The 24,636-nt window shown below is 45.3% G+C and overlaps 1 protein-coding gene across 1 annotated transcript in view; it reads right to left on the reverse strand.

Annotated features, from left to right (window-relative positions):
• The window catches only part of UBAC2 (UBA domain containing 2), a 695,090-nt gene that overhangs the window by 489,624 nt on the left and 180,830 nt on the right, over window positions 1–24,636 (reverse strand). The window lies entirely within an intron of this gene.

The raw sequence follows: 24,636 nt of genomic DNA on the forward strand, positions 1-24,636 counted from the left end.
TTGGTGGGCTTCCCTAATAAAACCTGCTTGCTTTCATTAGTCAAAGGCACGCATATGTCATGCCTTTCCCGGTGGCTAGCCCTCCTCCAGCGCAGCGACCAAGTACAGAAAACATGCGAGGCTCGCTGTTTTCCATCGGGCTCGTGGACTTTTTTTTTTTCTCTAATTTACGAGCCGGATCTCGCTTGGCAGAAGTCGAGCGCTTTACATACTTGATTTCACTTTTTCGGGTTATGTAAATAAATGCACTTCTGCCCGATAGGTGAAAAGTCGGGTTAGGAGTTTACAACGCGATCAGCTCTAACATGAGCAAACGCGAGACCCGATGCATTGTAAATGCTTGTGTTTTAGTTTGGAGTCAAAGCTACTGAATAACCAGATTGTTAGCATCCCCTGTTCCAACAGCACACTCAAATATAAGCGCTAGCAGTGCTTTAAATGGGCCGGTACTCTCCGGTACTGAGTACCGGCACTTTTTTATTTTGAGAGGGAGAGTACCGGCATATCTCAAGAAAAACGTAATACTTTTAATTGGAGAGTACCGGCACTTCTCAGAAACAAGCAGGTACTCTGATAGAGAGTACCTGCACTTCTATTTTTCCATTTAAAGCACTGACTGCGCTAGTGAGAGCAATTATGCAGTGGGGAAGACACTGGATAGCGCAGCTTTAAGAGGACGTCAAACTCTCTACCTTTGAAAATAATTGCCACTTTTGTCATCCCTGATTAAACCTAACGAGTTCAAAATATACATCAACATTTTTAAGAGTGCACAGATTCTTAAGCAATCTCGGCATTCCTTAATTTTTGTCAGTCCATTATTACATAGTATGCAAATTATTATATTTGTAAATTAGGTTTGACTACTGCCAAAAATATTAACTGGTTTACATTCAGAGACAACGAACAGATGTACATACGTTGTAGTAATATTTCTATAGCGTTTTCCTACTGCTTATAGGTTAAAAGGTAGTAAGCCAAAAACAAAATTCTGTTGCGCAGACTATTCTGGAGTTCTGCCAGCAGGTGGCGCTAGATATAAGCAAAGGAATCAAAAGAGGATTTTGTGATATCCCTGGTTGCAGAACCGGTGTTAAAGAAAAACAGCTTAAAGTGCTGTGCGCAATTAGCGTTATTTAAGAGTCCAAATTCATGCTTTTTAATGACATCGCAAATTTGCAAGTGCTAGTAGAATACTCACAGTGTAAGTAAATCTAACCACGGGGACAGCCTTTCACGGCTCTTTTTTAGGTTGATTTCCACAATGAAAACAGTGGGATATCTTCTAATGCCCAGGATGGAAGTAAATTTGTTTTCAAGGTCAATATATGGGAAGCGTGGATGGTGTGAAGCGGGCATCGCAAGCCTAACACAAACACAAAGACAAGTGGAAAGTGCTGTTTTAGAATTCCAAGAGGGTGTGCCTTAAGGTACAGTCCAGCTGACTTTGGGTCTGGGGAATCGGGTTCGATTCTGGGCATCAGCTCTCCCAGTTCATATGCCGATGGTAACACATTAAATTAAACAATGTAGTATTGAAACAAAATTAATGCCGATCTGTACTGGACAATCTGTTCTGAAGGCAACATCAAAGAAAACAAGCAAGCAGCAGAAAGGGAAGTGGGTTATCGCATTCGAGGCAAAAGAAACAAGCTAAAGCATTTCGGCTCTCCCACCGCCATGAGGGTGCAGGAAAGAGAAAGGAAACAAAGTGACGTAACTAGTGCTCATGCAAAGCGCTCCAATGCCGCCGATCAAGTTTGGCTGTATGATCGGGAGAAACAAAAGAAACAAGCATTTACAATGCAATGGGTCTCGCGTTTGCTCATGTTAGAGCTGATCGCGTTGTAAACTCCTAACCCGACTTTTCACCTATCGGGCAAAAGTGCATTTATGTACACAACCCGAAAAAGTGAAATTAACTATGTAAAGCGCTCGACTTCTGCCAAGCGAGATAGCGCTCGTAAATTAGAGAAAAAGAAGTCCACGAGCCAGCCTCACATGTTTTCTGTACTTGGTCGATGCGCTCGAGGAGGGCTAGCCACCGGAAAAGGCATGACGTTTGCTTGCCTCTGACTAATGAAAGAAAGCAGATTTTTTATGCAAGCCCACGAACCAATAAAAAAGACTGACCTGAAGTTGACAGGGCTCAGAGCCCTTTTCTAAATACAAAAGCGTCTCGCTGTGATACGCATGCGCGAGCGCATGCAATGCAGGCTCGACCCTAAAAAGTAGTTTGCCAAAACTAAAGCATATTGGCAATGGTGTAATTATCCATGTAACAGGGTAGGTCTGCTAGGTATAACGAAACAGCCTCAAGGCGGGAACACGTAAAGTATTTACCAATGACATCAAGGGATTTTTTTCAAGGCAAGCCCAGGAACGAATTAAAGTGATGGGCGTTAGATGGGCTTGGTTAAACCCCACAAACAGATAACAACAGGTCAGAAAAGCAGCGCTTGTATGCTGCTATGCTCGACCTAAAATAATTGGCTTGTCCGGTGTAGCTCTTCAGTTGTCACTTCTCCTTCTAGTTTTACATAAAGCGGGTTTGGGTCGCGAATGACTATAACAAGGTATATGAGCATGCAGTCCTGCTCTTACCCTACTGCATATAAAATTGCTATCTTGACTCTTGTTGACCTAGCTAACACACTAATCTAGAGTATGCATGCAAGCCTATGGAAGTCCATGGTAATGCCAAGGTCAGATCCTCTTTGTTGACCTTGAGGACGTACCATGCATGCCTTCTTTGTCGATATGGAACTACTGTTCATATCCTGGGTTGCTGAACAGACTTTTTTCTATATCAGAGGAGTGATGCCTACCAGCCCCACTCCTGTACAGTTCCACTTCTACATAACACCCCGACCATAGTGCTGACATTTCATGTGGGTTTTACATGAGTGCACTCATTGCAAATGTGTGGTACGCATATGGTAGATTGAGTCACTATGAGATATGAGACTGATTGATGGGACCAGTGGAATCTATTTTGGAATCTATTTTGGAATCCTGCAGTTTAGCGTGGCAAAATATGAAGGGTGAATGAACAATGCTTCTTCATTGAGTGAAAGTACACTGCCTGCATTCCTGAAGCTCGAGGATGGCAACGCAGAAACTTATGAGGGCCTTTTAGCAAAGGGCTGGTGATTAAATTTTTCTGAGCACTGCCCTCTGATGGATGGTATCGAAAGGGGTATGTCAGCAGATTATATTGTTAACGGGGAAGACATTTCTACACGGGGTCTTTCCTTTTGTCTTTCCCTGATTGCTACTTTAGGAAGACTAGTGACACCCAGGTGCAGAGTCTTCAAACCTCAATGTGCCCATGATTTGGATACTCCTGTATGGTCAGCATCATCACTTCCTGTTGTTAGATACATCACCTTACAAAATCAGTGTCTGCATTAAAGCCACATTTGAAAGATAACTAAACCGAACCGGTTCCATGACCTTAGACAGTGGATCCATATGAAAGTGGTACCCAAACCACTACCTTCTGTTCTAGTTCCAAGTTCTTCTTTGCCAAGGAAGGGCATGCTCCGCAGAGTACTTGAAAAGCTGTTGTCACACAGGACTGGTGTCGGTGTGACTGTCTTCCTGGCTCCCTGAGGTGAAGGGACAACACCTGAGCTCTGTGCAACTTGCTGGAAAACATGTGGGTCTGTGCAGAACCTAGAAGCCTGCCTGTCTGCTCAGAAAGGGGAGGAAAGCCTGACCAGGAGAAGACACTCAGCTGTGTTTACATTGTGTTGGGAAAGCAGAAGAAGTTGAATGCCGTTAGGAATGAAGTTGGTGCTGAGCCAAAATGTGAGGGGATCATCTGGTCTCCCCGAATATGATTCATGTTGTGAACTGCATGAAGAAATTAAAACCAGAACAGTGTGCAGACCATCTCCCCTAGGGCATGCCAGAAGGACTGGAGCTACTGCTGCTGATAGACATGCCCCATGGTCTGGAGGCCGCAGTAGGCAAAGACAAGTACTCATAGATCAAGCCTGCCTTTCTGATCATCTCTGTGGCCAGAGTGAAGAGCAAGGCCCTTGCCAGCAGGCCAAAACCATTGTCACTGACAAAGCAGAAGACCCACCCCACGGCCCGGAGGCTGCAACTGCTGAAGACAAACACTCACTGATCAGCCCTGTTATACTTATCACTGCAAAGGCTTGCGGTCCTGCAGTGTTGGAGGAGATGCTGACAGTCGAACCTGAAGAGGCAACAATTGCACCTCCGCTAAGTAAGGACCATGAGGCCTGAGCTTGAAAGACTGTCAGACCGTATCTCGAACACATAAAGATAACCCTATTGTTAAGAAGTCAGCGTTTTGCCAGTGTGAACTGTGAACTCTTTGGCTCAAGAACTGTTTGGACTGATAAACAATGTGCCACTGTAGTAACCGTTTAATGACCCTTATGGGGCACCCTAGAGTGCGAGACAACACTGTAGAGGGTGTAGTGCTGGACTAAAAGCCCACAGGTGACAGAGTTTACCCTCTAATTGTACCCCCCATCTAACTTTGTTGAATTTCGTTTTGCTGTGCTATTAAAGTACTTTCTCTTATTACAGCCAAGCACTGAGCAGGACAGTGATTTACTCTGCTAGTTTTTTTTTATTGTTTGAGTTCTGAGTCTCAGCCCCAGGTAATCTGTTGACCTTTCACCCTTGCTAACCTGAGAGTCAAACGCAAAAGGGTGTGTTTTGTCCAGTTTGGAGAGCCACAATAGGATGAACGCCAGGACACCTCCTAGAATTTTCTCCCACTTCGTTATTACAGGCAAGAGACAATGTGCTGAAAGACTACCTGCTTCCATTGTTTAACAGAGAAGAGGAGCATGAGGTAGACAAAATAAAGTTGATTACGATATGCACCCAGTGCGAAGCACAAGTTACTGACAGAAAGGAGTTCATTAAAAAAATGAACAGTATGAGGTGCAAGTCGTGGACAAGATGAAGTTGACTTAAATCTGCACCCAAATTCGCAACACAAGCTGTTGACGAAGTTTTGATTCAAATATGCACCCAGTGCAGGCCTAAGGATAGTCTGTCCCTATGGTTACAAACATCATCGCTCTTTGCTATAGGTCAGTGGTTCCCAACCTGTGGTCCGGGGACCCCTGGGGGTCCGCGAGGCCTTCTCAGGGGGTCCGCAAGAGCCTAGAAAATTTTAAAATATTGACAAATTAGGTCCCCAGCGTCCAGTAATGACTCAGGCGGGGGTCCCCGGATTCCCATGATGATTCAGTGGGGACCCCTGGGTTCCATCAATGTTAAAGTGGGGGTCCACAGAAATCAAAAGGTTGGGAACCACTGCTATAGGTGATCTTAAGAGGAGTTTCTCAGTAAGTAAAAAAAAGGAAAAAAAAAAAAATGAAAATATGGTTCCCAAATCATAACACTTAGATTATGGGGTACCACATGGAAAAAGTAAGCAACAGCCAAATAAAAAATATGGGAAGCAAGCCTGGATTAAAGCCTGGGCTGGACAGAAAGAATTAAAGGTGGGTTGGGAGGAAAAGTTAGAAAAGTGTAGTTTGGCCAATATTTCACTGCTTTAGTTCAACAAAGACATAGGCCAGAACAAGACGTATCTGAATATATTTCTATATTGTTTATTAAGCAAAACCACTGAATCCAAATTGCACCTTCACTTATATCCTGCTTCTGTGCACAATCCAGACTACTATCCTAACCTCAACGATCAGCAAGAGGTCCAGTGGACTGAAACGTGTCAGAGGTGAAAATCTACTTGAGTAGCAAAACCGACCTGCAGCCAATCGGCCCCAAAACTGGAAAATTATGACTGGGTTTTATACAAGCCGTTGAAGTTTTGGGCACCTCTGGGTCCCCAAAGCCTAATTATTAAAAAAAAAAAAAAAAAACGGAGTGCTGGTGTTCAAAGCACTATTCAGAAGCACACAGGCAGCGCTAAGATAAATATCGGTGCAGCAAATACAAAATCCACCCAGGCCTCTGACTCACTGCCAGACCCTCTCATGCCCTTTATCTCTCTGCTGCAGGTGCTTACTTTTTCCCTTTGTAACAGTTTGTCTGTCTTTTCTTATTGCTTCTTTCCCCCGCGTGTGTTTTTCTCTTTCTTGCTCTCAGGAAATGTTTGAAGAGGAAAAAATATGTGCCGGTCCCCAAAAATCAATGCCGGTAGTCCGTATTGGTGACCACTGGTTCAAATTAAGCACTGTGGGTACAACCACAAGATCGCATCTCACTTTCGGGGCTCCTTTTAGTATCAAAAACTTTGTGGTGAACTACTTGGTATTATAACTTGTCTCCTAACCTAGTTCTGCAGGCCCCTGTTGTTAAGGATCAGAGCCCAAGGTCCAGAAACATTGGCCACTTCAGTCTCCAGATGATATATTCAGCTTACTCTCTGTCAACAAGTAACCAAGTTAGACTGGGATGCCAGTTCAGTTTTGAGTGGAGGGTTTATTGGTTTTTGGTGTGAGTACAACAATTCAGATGAGGACCACAGATATATACTCCTTAAGATGTGGAATAAAGGCTATTGTTTAAAAAACAAACAAAAAAACCTCTCCTCTACCCCAAAAAATGGCATCTTTGGGAGATTCTCGAGTATTCTTACATCCTAATTGTAAGGAAATGCCTCCTTGGCATGGTTACCCCCTGACTTTTTGCCTTTGCTGATGCTATGTTTTGAATTGAAAGTGTGCTGAGGCCTGCTAACCAGGCCCCAGCTCCAGTGTTCTTTCCCTAACCTGTACTTTTGATTCCACAATTGGCACACCCTGGCATCCAGGTAAGTCCCTTGTAACTGGTACCCCTGGTACCAATGGCCCTGATGCCAGGGAAGGTCTCTAAGGGCTGCAGCATATCTTATGCCACCCTGGGGACCCCTCACTCAGCACAGACACACTGCTTGCCAGCTTGTGTGTGCTGATGAGAACAAAACGAGTAAGTCAACATGGCACTCCCCTCAGGGTGCCATGCCAACCTCACACTGCCTATGCAGTATAGATAAGTCACCCCTCTAGTAGGCCTTACAGCCCTAAGGCAGGGTGCACTATACCACAGGTGAGGGCACCAGTGCATGAGTACTGTGCCCCTACAGTGTCTAAGCCAAACCTTAGACATTGTAAGTGCAGGGAAGCCATAAGAGTATATGGTCTGGGAGTCTGTCAAACACGGACTCCACAGCACCATAAAGGCTACACTGAAAACTGGGAAGTTTGGTATCAAACTTCTCAGCACAATAAATGCACACTGATGCCAGTGTACATTTTATTGTGAAATACACCCCAGAGGGCACCTTAGAGGTGCCCCCTGAAACCTTAACCGACTATCTGTGTAGGCTGACTTGTTCCAGCAGCCTGCCACAACCGAGACATGTTGCTGGCCCCATGGGGAGAGTGCCTTTGTCACTCTGAGGCCAGTAACAAAGCCTGCACTGGGTGGAGATGCTAACACCTCCCCCAGGCAGGAGCTGTAACACCTGGCGGTGAGCCTCAAAGGCTCACCCCTTTGTTCCAGCACCGCAGAGCACTCCAGCTAGTGGAGTTGCCCGCCCCCTCCGGCCACGGCCCCCACTTTTGGCGGCAAGGCCGGAGGAAATAATGAGAATAACAAGGAGGAGTCACTGGCCAGTCAGGACAGCCCCTAAGGTGTCCTGAGCTGAAGTGACTCTAACTTTTAGAAATCCTCCATCTTGCAGATGGAGGATTCCCCAATAGGATTAGGGATGTGACCCCCTCCCCTTGGGAGGAGGCACAAAGAGGGTGTACCCACCCTCAGGGCTAGTAGCCATTGGCTACTAACCCCCCAGACCTAAACACGCCCTTAAATTTAGTATTTAAGGGCTCCCCTGAACCTAAGAATTTAGATTCCTGAAACTACAAGAAGAAGAGGACTGCTGAGCTGAAAAACCCCTGCAGAAGAAGAACAGAAGACACCAACTGCTTTGGCCCCAGTCCTACCGGCCTGTCTCCTGCCTTCCAAAGAAACCTGCTCCAGCGACGCTTTCCAAAGGACCAGCGACCTCTGAATCCTCAGAGGACTGCCCTGCTTCAAGAAAGACAAGAAACGCCCGAGGACAGCGGCCCTGCTCCAAAAAGACTGCAACTTTGTTTCAAAGGAGCAGATTTAAAGACCCCTGCAACTCCCCGCAAGAAGCGTGAGACTTGCAACACTGCACCCGGCGACCCCGACTCGACTGGTGGAGAACCAACACCTCAGGGAGGACCCTCCGGCGACTCCGAGACCGTGAGTAACCAAAGTTGTCCCCCCTGAGCCCCCACAGCGACGCCTGCAGAGGGAATCCCGAGGCTCCCCCTGACCGCGACTGCCTGAACCTAAAGTCCCGACGGCTGGAAAAGACCCTACACCCGAAGGAACAGATCTTCTGTGCAGGAGTGACCCCCAGGAGGCCCTCTCCCTTGCCCAGGTGGTGGCTACCCCAAGGAGCCCCCCCCTTGCCTGCCTGCACCGCTGAAGAGACCCCTTGGTCTCCCATTGAAACCTACAGAGAACCCGACGCTTGTTTACACACTGCACCCGGCCGCCCCGCGCTGCTGAGGGTGTACTTTTTGTGCTGACTTGTGTCCCCCCGGTGCCCTACAAAACCCCCCTGGTCTGCCCTCCGAAGACGCGGGTACTTACCTGCTGGCAGACCGGAACCGGGGCACCCCCTTCTCTCCATTGAAGCCTATGTGTTTTGGGCACCTCTTTGACCTCTGCACCTGACCGGCCCTGAGCTGCTGGTGTGGTAACTTTGGGGTTGCTCTGAACCCCCAACGGTGGGCTACCTTGGACCCAAAACTGTGACCTGTAAGTGATTTACTTACCTGCTAAAAATAACAATACTTTACCTCCCCAGGAACTGTGAAAATTGCACTGTGTCTACTTTTAAAACAGCTATTTGTGTTTTATGTGAAAAGTATATATGCTACTGTAATCATTCAAAGTTCCTAAAGTACTTACCTGCAATACCTTTCAAATGAGATATTACATGTAGAATTTGAACCTGTGGTTCTTAAAATAAACTAAGAAAATATATTTTTCTATAACAAAACCTATTGGCTGGATTTGTCTCTGAGTGTGTGTTCCTCATTTATTGCCTGTGTGTATGTACAACAAATGCTTAACACTACTCCTTTGATAAGCCCACTGCTCGACCACACTACCACAAAATAGAGCATTGGTATTATCTCTTTTTGCCACTATCTTACCTCAAGGGGAACCCTTGGACTCTGTGCATACTATTCCTTACTTTGAAATAGTGCATACAGAGCCAACTTCCTACATTGGTGGATCAGCGGTGGGGTACAGGACTTTGCATTTGCTGGACTACTCAGCCAATACCTGATCACACGACAAATTCCAAAAATTGTCATTAGAAATTGATTTTTTGCAATTTGAAATTTTTCTAAATTCTTTAAAGTCCTGCTAGGGTCTTGTGTTAGTCCCTGTTAGCATTGCTTTTAGGGTTTAAAAGTTTGGTAAAAGTTTGAATTAGATTCTAGAACCAGTTTTAGATTCTTAAAAAGTATTCCAACTTTTAGAAACATAATGTCCAGTACAGATGTGAATGTGGTGGAACTCGACACCACACCTTACCTCCATCTTAAGATGAGGGAGCTAAGGTCACTCTGTAAAATAAAGAAAATAGTAATGGGCCCCAGACCTTCCAAACTACAGCTCCAGGAGCTGTTGGCGAGTTTGAAAAGGCCAACCCCTCTGAGGATGGCAACTCAGAGGAAGATGATAGTGACTTGGAGGGTGATTCCCCCCTACCAGTCCTATCTAGGGAAGACAGGGCCTCTCAAGCCCTGACTCCAAGCATAATAGTCAGAGATGCTGGCTCCCTCACAGGAGGGACCAACCTCTCTGAAATCACTGAGGATAACTCCAGTGAAGAGGACATCCAGTTAGCCAGGATGGCCAAAAGATTGGCTTTGGAAAGACAGATCCTAGCCATAGAAAGGGAAAGACAAGAGATGGGCCTAGGACCCATCAATGGTGGCAGCAACATAAATAGGGTCAGAGATTCTCCTGACATGTTGAAAATCCCTAAAGGGATTGTAACTAAATATGAAGATGGTGATGACATCACCAAATGGTTCACAGCTTTTGAGAGGGCTTGTGTAACCAGAAAAGTGAACAAATCTCACTGGGGTGCTCTCCTTTGGGAAATGTTCACAGGAAAGTGTAGGGATAGACTCCTCACACTCTCTGGAAAAGATGCAGAATCTTATGACCTCATGAAGGGTACCCTGATTGAGGGCTTTGGATTCTCCACTGAGGAGTATAGGAGTAGATTCAGGGGGGCTCAAAAATCCTCGAGCCAGACCTGGGTTGACTTTGTAGACAACTCAGTAAAAACACTAGATGGTTGGATTCAAGGCAGTGGAGTAAGTAATTATGATGGGCTGTACAATTTATTTGTGAAAGAACACCTATTAAGTAATTGTTTCAATGATAAACTGCATCAGCATCTGGTAGACCTAGGACCAATTTCTCCCCAAGAATTGGGAAAGAAGGCGGACCATTGGGTCAAGACTAGGGTGTCCAAAACTTCCACAGGGGGTGACCAAAAGAAAGGGGTCACAAAACCTCCCCAGGGGAAGGGTGGTGAGACAGCCAAAAACAAAAATAGTAAATAGTCTTCTACAGGCCCCCAAAAACCTGCACAGGAGGGTGGGCCCAGAGCCTCTTCACAAAACAATTCTGGGTACAAGGGTAAACACTTTGATCCCAAAAAGGCCTGGTGTCGTAGCTGTAGTCAGTCTGGACACCAAACTGGAGACAAGGCCTGTCCCAAGAAAAATACCACTTCAAACTCCACTCCAGCTAACACTGGAATGGCTAGTCTCCAAGTGGGATCAACAGTGTGCCCAGAGCAAATCAGGTGTCACACTGAAGCTACATTAGTCTCTGAGGGTGGGGTGGATTTAGCCACACTGGCTGCCTGGCCCCCTAACATGCAAAAATACAGGCAGCAGCTCTTAATTAATGGGACAAGTGTAGAAGGCCTGAGGGATACAGGTGCCAGTGTCACTATGGTGACAGAGAAACTGGTTTCCCCTGGCCAATACCTGACTGGACAAACCTATCCAGTCACCAATGCTGACAATCAAACTAAAGTACATCCCATGGCAATGGTAACTTTAGAGTGGGAAGGGGTTAATGGCCTGAAACAGGTGGTGGTCTCCTCAAATATCCCCGTAGACTGTTTGCTTGGAAATGACCTGGAGTCCTCAGCATGGGCTGAGGTAGAACTGAAAACCCATGCAGCCATGCTGGGTATCCCTGAACTGGTGTGTGTCAAAACAAGGGCACAGTGCAAGGCACAGGGTGAAAAAGTAGAGCTGGAGTCTGGAAGAAAGGCCCAGCCTACCAAGAGAAAAGGAAAGTCAGCTGGGAAACCAGCTGCAACACAACAAGAAAAAGAGAGCCTCTCTTCTCAGGAAGAAGTTCTGCCCTCTGAGGGAACTGAGCCTATGGAGCTGGAACCTTTCCAGGTTGAGCTCTTGGGCCCAGGGGGACCCTCAAGGGAAGAGCTGTGTAAGGGGCAAGAAACCTGTCCCCCTCTTGAAGGCCTTAGGCAGCAAGCTGCTGAAGAGTCCAAAGGCAAGAAAAATGGGACACATAGGGTCTATTGGGAAGATGGACTCCTGTACACTGAGGCAAGAGATCCCAAACCTGGTGCCACTAGGAGAGTGGTAGTGCCTCAGGCATTCAGAGAGTTTATTCTGACCTTAGCCCATGATATTCCCCTTGCTGGGCATTTGGGACAAACCAAGACGTGGGAGAGGTTAGTCAACCACTTCTACTGGCCCAACATGTCCCAGAAGGTTAAGGAGTTTTGCATCTCCTGTACCACCTGTCAAGCCAGTGGTAAGACAGGTGGACATCCAAAGGCCCCCATCATTCCACTTCCAGTGGTGGGGGTCCCCTTTGAAAGAGTGGGTGTGGACATAGTGGGTCCACTTGAACCTCCCACAGCCTCAGGAAATATGTACATCCTAGTAGTAGTAGTGGATCATGCTACTAGGTATCCTGAAGCTATTCCCCTTAGGTCGACTACTGCCCCTGCAGTAGCCAAGGCCCTCATTGGTATCTTTACCAGAGTGGGCTTCCCTAAGGAGGTGGTGTCTGACAGAGGTACCAACTTCATGTCAGCATACCTGAAACACATGTGGAATGAGTGTGGAGTGACTTATAAATTCACTACACCATATCATCCACAAACTAATGGCCTTGTTGAGAGATTCAACAAGACATTAAAGGGCATGATCATGGGGCTCCTAGAAAAACTCAAAAGGAGATGGGATGTCCTCCTGCCATGTCTGCTTTTCGCTTACAGAGAGGTGCCTCAGAAGGGAGTAGGGTTCTCACCCTTTGAACTTCTGTTTGGCCACCCTGTAAGGGGACCACTTGCTCTTGTTAAAGAAGGCTGGGAGAGACCTCTTCATGAGCCTAAACAAGACATAGTGGACTATGTACTTGGCCTTCGCTCAAGAATGGCAGAGTACATGGAAAAGGCAAGTAAAAACCTTGAGGCCAGCCAACAGCTCCAGAAGTTTTGGTATGACCAAAAGGCTGCAATGGTTGAATTTCAACCAGGGCAGAAAGTCTGGGTTTTGGAGCCTGTGGCTCCCTGGGCACTTCAGGACAGATGGAGTGGCCCTTACCCAATCCTGGAAAAGAAGAGTCAGGTCACCTACCTGGTGGACCTAGGCACAAGCAGGAGCCCCAAGAGGGTGATCCATGTAAACCGCCTAAAACTCTTCCATGATAGGGCTGATGTGAATCTGTTGATGGTAACAGATGAGGACCAGGAAGCTGAGAGTGAGCCTCTCCCTGATCTCCTCTCATCAGACCCTAAAGATGGCTCAGTGGATGGAGTGATCTATTCAGACACCCTCTCTGGCCAACAGCAATCTGACTGTAAGAAGGTCCTGCAACAGTTTGCTGAGCTCTTTTCCTTAACCCCTGGTCAGACACCCCTGTGTACCCATGATGTGGACACAGGAGACAGCATGCCTGTCAAAAACAAAATCTTCAGACAGTCTGATCAAGTTAAGGAAAGCATCAAGGTGGAAGTCCACAAGATGCTGGAATTGGGAGTAATTGAGCACTCTGACAGCCCCTGGGCTAGCCCAGTGGTCTTAGTCCCCAAACCTCACACCAAAGATGGAAAGAGAGAGATGAGGTTTTGTGTGGACTACAGAGGTCTTAATTCTGTCACCAAGACAGATGCCCATCCCATTCCTAGAGCTGACGAGCTGATTGACAAATTAGGTGCTGCCAAATTCTTAAGTACCATTGACTTAACAGCAGGGTACTGGCAAATCAAAATGGCACCTGGAGCAAAAGAGAAAACAGCATTCTCCACACCTGATGGGCATTATCAGTTTACTGTTATGCCCTTTGGTTTAAAGAATGCCCCTGCCACCTTCCAAAGGTTGGTGAATCAAGGCCTTGCTGGGTTGGAGTCCTTTAGTGCAGCTTATCTTGATGATATTGCTGTCTTTAGCTCCAACTGGCAGGATCACCTGGTCCACCTGAAGAAGGTTTTGAAGGCTCTGCAATCTGCAGGCCTCTCTATCAAGGCATCCAAATGCCAGATAGGGCAGGGAACTGTGGTTTACTTGGGACACCTTGTAGGTGGAGGCCAAGTTCAGCCACTCCAGCCTAAGATCCAGACTATTCTGGAGTGGGCAGCTCCAAAAACCCAGACTCAAGTCAGGGCATTCCTTGGCTTGACTGGGTACTATAGGAGGTTTGTGAAGGGATATGGATCCATTGTGACAGCCCTCACAGAACTCACCTCCAAGAAAATGCCCAAGAAAGTAAACTGGACTGTAGAATGCCAACAGGCCTTTGACACCCTGAAACAAGCTATGTGCACAGCACCAGTTCTAAAAGCTCCAGATTACTCCAAGCAATTCATTGTGCAAACAGATGCCTCTGAACATGGGATAGGGGCAGTTTTGTCCCAAACAAATGATGATGGCCTTGACCAGCCTGTTGCTTTCATTAGCAGGAGGTTACTTCCCAGGGAGCAGCGTTGGAGTGCCATTGAGAGGGAGGCCTTTGCTGTGGTTTGGTCCCTGAAGAAGCTGAGACCATACCTCTTTGGTACTCACTTCCTAGTTCAGACTGACCACAGACCTCTCAGATGGCTGATGCAAATGAAAGGTGAAAATCCAAAACTGTTGAGGTGGTCCATCTCCCTACAGGGAATGGACTTTATAGTGGAACACAGACCTGGGACTGCCCATGCCAATGCAGATGGCCTTTCCAGGTTCTTCCACTTAGAAAATGAAGACTCTCTTGGGAAAGGTTAGTCTCATCCTCTTTCGTTTGGGGGGGGGGGGTTGTGTAAGGAAATGCCTCCTTGGCATGGTTACCCCCTGACTTTTTGCCTTTGCTGATGCTATGTTTTGAATTGAAAGTGTGCTGAGGCCTGCTAACCAGGCCCCAGCACCAGTGTTCATTCCCTAACCTGTACTTTTGATTCCACAATTGGCACACTCTGGCATCCAGGTAAGTCCCTTGTAACTGGTACCCCTGGTACCAATGGCCCTGATGCCAGGGAAGGTCTCTAAGGGCTGCAGCATATCTTATGCCACCCTGGGGACCCCTCACTCAGCACAGACACACTGCTTGCCAGCTTGTGTGTGCTGATGAGAACAAAACGAGTAAGTCGACATGGCACTCCCCTCAGGGTGCCATGCCAACCTCACACTGCCTATGCAGTATAGATAAGTCACCCCTCTAGTAGGCCTTACAGCCCTAAGGCAGGGTGCACTATACCATAGGTGAGGGCACCAGTGCATGAGTACTGTGCCCCTACAGTGTCTAAGCCAAACCTTAGACATTGTAAGTGCAGGGTAGCCATAAGAGTATATGGTCTGGGAGTCTGTCAAACACGGACTCCACAGCACCATAAAGGCTACACTGAAAACTGGGAAGTTTGGTATCAAACTTCTCAGCACAATAAATGCACACTGATGCCAGTGTACATTTTATTGTGAAATACACCCCAGAGGGCACCTTAGAGGTGCCCCCTGAAACCTTAACCGACTATCTGTGTAGGCTGACTTGTTCCAGCAGCCTGCCACAACCGAGACATGTTGCTGGCCCCATGGGGAGAGTGCCTTTGTCACTCTGAGGCAGGTAACAAAGCCTGCACTGGGTGGAGATGCTAACACCTCCCCCAGGCAGGAGCTGTAACACCTGGCGGTGAGCCTCAAAGGCTCACCCCTTTGTTCCAGCACCGCAGGACACTCCAGGTAGTGGAGTTGCCCGCCCCCTCCGGCCACGGACCCCACTTTTGGCGGCAAGGCCGGAGGAAATAATGAGAATAACAAGGAGGAGTCACTGGCCAGTCAGGACAGCCCCTAAGGTGTCCTGAGCTGAAGTGACTCTAACTTTTAGAAATCCTCCATCTTGCAGATGGAGGATTCCCCAATAGGATTAGGGATGTGACCCCCTCCCCTTGGGAGGAGGCACAAAGAGGGTGTACCCACCCTCAGGGCTAGTAGCCATTGGCTACTAACCCCCCAGACCTACACACGCCCTTAAATTTAGTATTTAAGGGCTTCCCTAAACCTAAGAATTTAGATTCCTGAAACTACAAGAAGAAGAGGACTGCTGAGCTGAAAAACCCCTGAAGAAGAAGAACAGAAGACACCAACTGCTTTGGCCCCAGTCCTACCGGCCTGTCTCCTGCCTTCCAAAGAAACCTGCTCCAGCGACGCTTTCCAAAGGACCAGCGACCTCTGAATCCTCAGAGGACTGCCCTGCTTCAAGAAAGACAAAAAACTCCCGAGGACAGCGGCCCTGCTCCAAAAAGACTGCAACTTTGTTTCAAAGGAGCAGATTTAAAGACCCCTGCAACTCCCCGCAAGAAGCGTGAGACTTGCAACACTGCACCCGGCGACCCCGACTCGACTGGTGGAGAACCAACACCTCAGGGAGGACCCTCCGGCGACTCCGAGACCGTGAGTAACCAAAGTTGTCCCCCCTGAGCCCCCACAGCGACGCCTGCAGAGGGAATCTCGAGGCTCCCCCTGACCGCGACTGCCTGAACCTAAAGTCCCGACGGCTGGAAAAGACCCTGCACCCGCAGCCCCCAGCACCTGAAGGAACGGAACTTCTGTGCAGGAGTGACCCCCAGGAGGCCCTCTCCCTTGCCCAGGTGGTGGCTACCCCGAGAAGCCCCCCCCTTGCCTGCCTGCACCGCTGAAGAGACCCCTTGGTCTCCCATTGAAACCTACAGAGAAGCCGACGCTTGTTTACACACTGCACCCGGCCGCCCCCGCGCTGCTGAGGGTGTACTTTTTGTGCTGACTTGTGTCCCCCCCGGTGCCCTACAAAACCCCCCTGGTCTGCCCTCCGAAGACGCGGGTACTTACCTGCTGGCAGACCGGAACCGGGGCACCCCCTTCTCTCCATTGAAGCCTATGTGTTTTGGGCACCTCTTTGACCTCTGCACCTGACCGGCCCTGAGCTGCTGGTGTGGTAACTTTGGGGTTGCTCTGAACCCCCAACGGTGGGCTACCTTGGACCCAAAACTGTGACCTGTAAGTGATTTACTTACCTGCTAAAAATAACAATACTTTACCTCCCCAGGAACTGTGAAAATTGCACTGTGTCTACTTTTAAAACAGCTATTTGTGTTGTATGTGAAAAGTATATATGCTACTGTAATCATTCAAAGTTCCTAAAGTACTTACCTGCAATACCTTTCAAATGAGATATTACATGTAGAATTTGAACCTGTGGTTCTTAAAATAAACTAAGAAAATATATTTTTCTATAACAAAACCTATTGGCTGGATTTGTCTCTGAGTGTGTGTTCCTCATCTATTGCCTGTGTGTATGTACAACAAATGCTTAACACTACTCCTTTGATAAGCCTACTGCTCGACCGCACTACCACAAAATAGAGCATTAGTATTATCTCTTTTTGCCACTATCTTACCTCTAAGGGGAACCCTTGGACTCTGTGCATACTATTCCTTACTTTGAAATAGTGCATACAGAGCCAACTTCCTACACTAATGGTTTGTCTCAATTAATCTTTTACACACCAGACACCCCCACTTGGAGTCAACTGATGGTCTTCTAAGCTCACACTGAGGGGAAATCACACACCGCATTGAACTTCCTTGTGCTCCTCCCTCCAACTGCCACACACACTGGAAGAAACATATCAAGATCAACAATTGACTCATAGATAAATTACGCTATTTAAATTTCAAGGTAGAGCACTGAAAAGATGCTACAAGATAACAAAACTACATCTGACAGTACTGCTTTTAAGGTGTACTCTAGATGCATTAATGAGCATGAGCTACAGACAAAAAGTAAACTTTCAAGGTCGTTTAGATGAGGCTGAAACTCAATCAAGTATTTTTATCTAAAGCAGGTGTTGCCCACAAACTGATCCTCAAGGTCAAATGATCTTTGTGACAACAATCTCCAATCTTCATCAATCAAATCCTAAAACAGGGCAACACCCTCTAGCCGGTGGGATGAAGAGATACTCACGCCTGTTCGTTCTCCGCCCTACAGACTTACATTTAGAGAATGAACAAAAAAAGTCTTGTTAATTCAATGTATCTGCTCCCTCTTAAGAGATACATAACACTAAAGTTGTCAATCTGGGTCCCCACTTCATTGCCGCCATTCATCAGATTTATTGATCCCTCCCTCTTCAGAGATCCATTCTGCCATTTCCCAAGCATACTATCACGATTACCGCCTAAAAACCTTTACTGTTCTCTTATAATCTTTCCATTAAGACATCTCTCTAGTGTACTATGTGCTGCTATGTAATTGAACAGTTGTCTTCCAACAACTCTACTCTTATCTGGAATCTGTCTCCTGAGTGACTTTCAGTTAGGCTTCAGATATTTAGGAGCATAGACTACATACTACTAAATATTAAGGAACAATAACTTAACACCAAGGACCAAGGCATATCCCGTGCCCTGATCTTGTTGGAATTCTTGGAAACTTTTCACCCCACTGTCCACTTAGAACTTCCCAATAGTCTCAGAATCATACATCAACACATCAGAAGAACAGTCTTGTCTTACAAAATCTCACCAGTCAGGTCAAAATGGGTCCATTCTTTTACATTTCCACTATCATGTGTGGAGGTCCTCACGGCCCTGCTTTATCACAAAAATTAGCCAACATCTACATCACCCCCTCAGTAACATCCTAGATTCCTGCAAGACAAATATCACAAATACGCAGACAACAAAGAGCTAAATCTTAAGCTTGAAGACAATGGAACTTATAGAATATATCAGAATGTCTATCCCATAGTCTTCACTAGATGCAGACAAAATGGTTATGCCTGAATGGTGAGAACACTGAAAACCTGCTCCTTGAGACATTGAATCCTGCCTATCTGCCTTTCTTCTGGACTAGGTCCCTAGGCTTTCCCCGAAGTCTGAGGTAAAACCCTGCAACCTAGTTGTGATGTTCAATACTGAGCTTTCCTTCACAAACCTCAAAATGCAGTTAGCAAATCTGTTTTTGACCCCTTATATCTGCTAAAACTGGCTATCAAACTCGTTCAGAAAATTGCTACAATCCATGAAAAGGTGATCTCCCATGATTATCACTACAACAGCCTTTAATTTGGCCTCCCCAGCAAAACAACCTCCAAACTTCAGAGGGTCTAGGATCACGTTGTTCATTCTTTCTTTGCCTATATTATTACATCAATATCAACCATACTCTGAAGACTCTCCAATGACACTCGGTAAACAAAAGAACAGAAGTCCTATTCCTGTTTCATCCATGAAGGGTTGAGTCATAGGCACAACAGCTACAGTCTAAGATTAAATATTTAAAAAATCCCCTAATAGGAGCCCCTTCTTGGAAGCCACTTCGATTTAAGCCAACTTATCCAGAGTGAGGGGTGGACCCAGTCACTAAGCATGTCACTTCAGTGGGTTCAGTATCCTTAAAAGGGAAACCAACCTCAATATTGACTTTGGTCTGTTTGCTACCAATATATAAATAATATTCCAGGAATCTTTGGCCTATCATACTTGCTGTGTTGTTTCAATATAGTAAGGAGGCTGTCTTACAGGACAGTTACTCAATGATCCTCTTACTCCTCCATAGTCTTTATTTTATTAATTTTATTTAGAAATGTATGTAGCACAGCATGGATTAAAAGTAGTATGAGGGTGCTTTACACAGAATATAAAAACCAAGAGAAGGGTTACATCCAAATAGCAGAAGGTGAAAAGAGGAAAAAGGTTTATAGGTTAGAGCAATGAAAGGAGAGAGCTAACTTCATGTACAAACAGAAAACAAGTAGCAGAGAGGCACTTATGACCGCAAGAAGTGTCCTTGTTATGACATTCAAAGAAAGACAAGGATTGTAAAAGGGATTGTTTACATGGATGTTCTTTAACTTGTCTAAGGGCGAGGAAAGATAAAGTATTTTTAAGATTAACTGGTAGAGAGCAGTAGTCGCTGCTCCTGTGAAGGACTACTTTCTAGTTGGAGAGGTCCTGAATTTCAGGGTCTTGAGGGACAGAAAGTACTTGTTTCGTAAGCCTCTGGATCCGCCTAGGATGGTTTGGAGTTCGGTTAAGGTGGAAGGATGTCATGAACTGTCTTTTAAGTATGGTGCAAAGTTTGGCACTCCTCAGAAGGATCCCAGTATTACTTTTATCCCAGCAACCTTCTGTTAGACCTGAAGTCAGAGGGGAGCTGCACTGTCCACCTCACAAGTGAGATACATGGTGGGATTCAACACAAATGCACAAATCAAGTTGTTGCTATCAAATTATAGTTCAATAGTGTAATGTGCTCTGGGACATCAGTGGTTAACAACAATTCCCACAGAGATATTGTATGGTAATAAATTACTTGCTCACGACCCAGAGAAAATGTATCATATAAACTCATGAACAGAGTTCTCCCTTGTCCACCTCCCACCCCCTGCTAATCCTGTACACATTACTGAAAGGTTTCACAAAGCAAGCCCACCCCACCCCAACTTCTCCTTATTTTTTTAATCGGGGACCACTTTACTCAGATTCCTAGTTAGATTTGCACTTCATTCAAGTTCCAGTCCTCACATGATTAACTCAGCCATCCATCCTCCAGAGGTCGGCAAATTGAGTACCATTAAATTGGATTACAATAACATCTGGTATTTACAGTACTTTGAAATAGCAAAGTGTGTAAAGAAGCATAAAATAAAACACTTTATTACAATAAGACAGTTTTAAAAGGTTCTCCAGTGATTGATGTCACAGTACATCTCAAAACCCTAGACTTCAACACAAATCAAAGTAAAATTCTAGAATGGGTATTGCTGGTGACTGATAGTGATGCAGAACTGGGGAGAGCGGACAGTTCTTTTCTCTACACTGAAAGTCCATTTTAACAAGATGATATGACCTTTACGATGATCGTTTCTCGTACTCAATAGGCTCCAACCTATTCTCAACCAGTGGGTAGTCTTCCACTTAGGGAGATCATCGGAAAATAATTCTTAAAACTGTTAATTTGAGATTCCCATGGTGGTATCACACAAGTATACATGTGTATACTCAGTAACAATGCTTTCCTTTGTGGTGGTGCCTTCACTAGAAACAGTGACATTACGTTTGAGCCACGCTTCCTCGCAAAGGAAAAGAGAAGTCATGAGAAAAAATGTCAGAGTTCAATCTCCTCATATAAGTGAAATTCAGTAAGCATCTCTGATGAGGATTTAAGTGTCTTGAGTACATCATCACGTACACAAAATGCACGGTTTAGAGGCACATATTTGCAGCTCACTGATTAGTCTTGATAAGCAATAACACTTACCAACACTGTTTTTCGTGACCGCAGCTTCATATTCTAGGCTACCGTTTTGAAGGTGTTATGCAACACCTGTGATAGGAGACTAAAATGCCAGAGTCATGCAAGGTGCCAATTTGAGGACCTTTTTAGAGATGGAAAAGGATTCACCTGGCCTATCTGAGCAGAACCTAAGGGCTAATAAATAGGTCTCAGAAGTATCCACTTACTTATGTAACCCTGCTACTTATTTAAAGGCTGATATATAATTCATAGAGCAAGTTAGGAAGGCAAAGGCCTGGATGGTCTTCTAGAGGAGTTATAGGATGTCAAGGCATGTCTGGCAAGTCTGCCAAGGCCAGGCCACAAGAAAAACCAAGCACACAAGTTGCCCTTAAATTTCTGAACCAAATTCAGACCAAGGGTCACGAGAAAGCATATAAAACACCCTTAATTTATCCAGCATGAGTCTGCTTCCCCAAGGACATTGGACTCCTGCCAATCTAGAAGGTGAAATTGATGCATTTTGAGTTCAGATGCATCACAAATGTGTTTCTGTCTAGTTACCTTTCACCCCTGCAAATGGAATAGAGAATGACATACATAGGATTACTAGTCATCATTCTGCTGTCCAGAACCGAGCCAGAGTAGGAACCTAAGCTATAGAGGGAGAATAATTTGTTCAGCTTGTAGAAGCTCAATATGGATTGCAGCTCACCCCCTTTCATTTTTTCTGGAGTGTGCTGGGAGTGGGAGCCATGTCCCCTTTCCATTTGAAGAATAGGTTCGTCAAGCACCTAAGAAGCGAAGCCTGCCCACTTAATAAAGAAACCACCGAGATTCCAACAGAAGCAAAGAAACCCTTAATGGCAGAGGCCCTGGAAGTTGTAAACGAAGGTCCTTTCTTACGCCTGAAAGCACCAAGGACACCTTGGTGATTTGGGTCCAGTAATGCTAGATGGAGAGGCCTTGGTCGATCTTATACCTACAAAGATGGGTGGATATACACTCTGAAGTACCATAGAAGTTCTGGGCACCAGGAACATCAGAGAAACTACTTGACTACATCTGAGACTTGGAGGGTGGCTTAGCCTATGTAATGTTTTAAGCAACAGTGTCTAAGTAGGTATCACTATATCAAGCAATATTTACAATTTCATCAACACCAAACAGTGTATTGTTAATGCAATCAATGTAAAAGAAAGGCATGGCCAATAACCAATCACTCCGAGATCTTTATCAAGACAATATTAAAAGCAGAGGATAATATTGAGATTAAAAATACTCCACATATATAGTGAACATTCAGTGCAAAAAAGTGAAAAAAATGTTGCGAAGTGGTGATCACATCTAAGAGAACAGCAACAAGACAAAGAGAAGTTCTTTGTTGAAACGTGGTACTTAGAATTATTAAGGTTTTATCAGAGAGTGCACTGTACTCTTTATAGAGTCAATCAAAAATTTTCTTTTTTCTGCTGTGTTGTGGTCCACAGGGTTTGGCCTTCATACAGTATTGCAGGTCATCAGGACACAAAGTATGTGTGCTGAGCACAATAAATATAGATGGTGAACAGAATGAAACAAACAGAAATCAAAAACAACTTCTTCAGTAATAATATATGAGCATGAGTAAGTAAGGGCATGTCAGATAAGTACCTGTAGTTTCACAAGAAAAGAAAATCTGTAAATCAGCATCATTGGTGTATTAGTCTACATCCATTTTCATTACCATTGGCTTGTTGTGCGGACTGTTATTCGGGTATCTTGGATGACCCTACCCCCAGGTTGTCATTCGTTTTTGGGGCACTGGAGTTGGAATGGGACCCAATAGGAAGATTGGAAGAATAGCACTACTGTCATTATACGCCATGTGCTGGAATTATCTGTAGCTTAACAAAAGTGGTGCAGAAAAGCCAGATGTTCAATCTTTTGCGTCCAGCTTAGCACTCAATATTTCAAACAAGCATTTGCAATGAAATGCAATAGCTCTCGCATTTGCTTGAGTAAGAGCTATTGGCACTGTAAATTCATAACTGAACTTTTCTTACCACATAAATTGGTCAACCCTGCCTCATAATTTCATCTTTTACTGCTATATAATTACAGGGGCCTCTGCATATTACTAAAGCACTTCCATTTACCTTCATCCTCTATCTGCAGCAAAAAATGAAAATGTTGCCATTTAGCAGCCTAATTTAAATCTGCCATGCTAATTCCAATGGAATACTACTTTCACCACCCCACTATCAGAGCTGCTGGCTGGCTAACACAATTCCCCCCAAAAAAGACACAAGACAGTCACAGAGGAAAAATAAACAAGAAGGTTCAGCCAAATATATCAAAAGTGTTCAAACAGTCATATTGTAATAAGGATGTTAGGCTGACCTGAACCATGGTCATAACTGTAATAAGGCGAGATTATTAAAACATATACAATTATCATATAAACCTTTATCAGAGACAAATGTTTTGGCATTAGACTCTAATGCTCAAAACAGCCCCTAGAGGGCACCATAACAAAAATATTATTTGTAAGAAACATGGTCATGTAACCAAGCTGTTAGCCCCTAGAGCAGTGGTTCCCAAACTTTTGATTTCTGTGGACCCCCACTTTAACATTAATGGAACCCAGGGAGCCCCACTGAATCATCATGGGAATCCGGGGACCCCCACCTGAGTCATTACTGGAAGCTGGGGACCTAATTTGTCAATATTTGTTAATATTTTTTAATTTTCTAGGCTCTCGCAGACCCCCTGAGAAGGCTTTGCGGACCCCCAGGGATCCCCGGACCACAGGTTGGGAACCACTGCCCTAGAGGACATAACCACATGAAAAAAACAGGAGAAAGTAATGCAGTGTAACCAAATACTAGGCTTCAAGAGGGCGGTTTTAGGGTGAGGAGACCTACTGCAATGCTATTACAAACAAAACTTCTCCCAGCTGTAAAACAAAGGTTCTAGCCAGGAGAAAGCTTAAAAGACATTGAATGGTGGGAGGGGTTATTATTTTGGAGTGCCCAATAACCTAGTCAGCGATGATGTACACGGAAAGAGTGTTTTGAAGGTGGTCCCATTGTCCTAGAATTTTTGCGCCACGAATATTATAGCACATTGGCTGCAATACTCAGAACAGCCCCTAGTGGACACCACAATAAAACTAGCATTAGGAAGAAACATGGTCATGTAAACACATAGTCATCCTTAGAGAGCAAATCCACAATGAAAAAGAATGGGAGAAAGTAATGCAGTGTAACAACATATCTAGCCCTTAGGGGGCGTAATGCATTACACATTTTCAAGGCTAGCAGGCCTACAGCAGTGATATTAGAACCAAAGCCCACAAAACATAACTTTTCCCGGCTGTAAAACACAAGTTCCAGCCATGAAAGAGTTTAAAAAGGTAATGAATGGCGGTAGGGTTTATTATTTTGGAGCCCTCACTAACATAGTGTGGGGACCCAGAGACGATGTAGACAGAAAGAACATGTTATGGTTAATGTTTTGACGGTAGTCCCATTGCCCTAGGACCACCACAGGCTGAGCTATGAGCAAAAATGTTTTGTAAAAGTAATGCCCTGTAAAGCATTTTGGGCAAATTTCCATGCCACACATATTTTAATATGTTGATAAGACTAATGCTTAGAACAGCCCCTACAGGACACCACAATGAAAATCGCATTTGTAAGAAGAGCATAACCGCACAAAAAGAAAATGGCAATAAATAATGCGGTGTAACCATATATTTAGCCCCAAGAGGGCGTAGTGCACTACACATTTTCAGGGGTAGCAGGCCTATAGCAATGATATTCCAAACAAGGCCCTTAGAAC

This window comes from Pleurodeles waltl, chromosome 8 (assembly GCF_031143425.1).
Source record: "Pleurodeles waltl isolate 20211129_DDA chromosome 8, aPleWal1.hap1.20221129, whole genome shotgun sequence".
NCBI lineage: Eukaryota > Metazoa > Chordata > Amphibia > Caudata > Salamandridae > Pleurodeles > Pleurodeles waltl.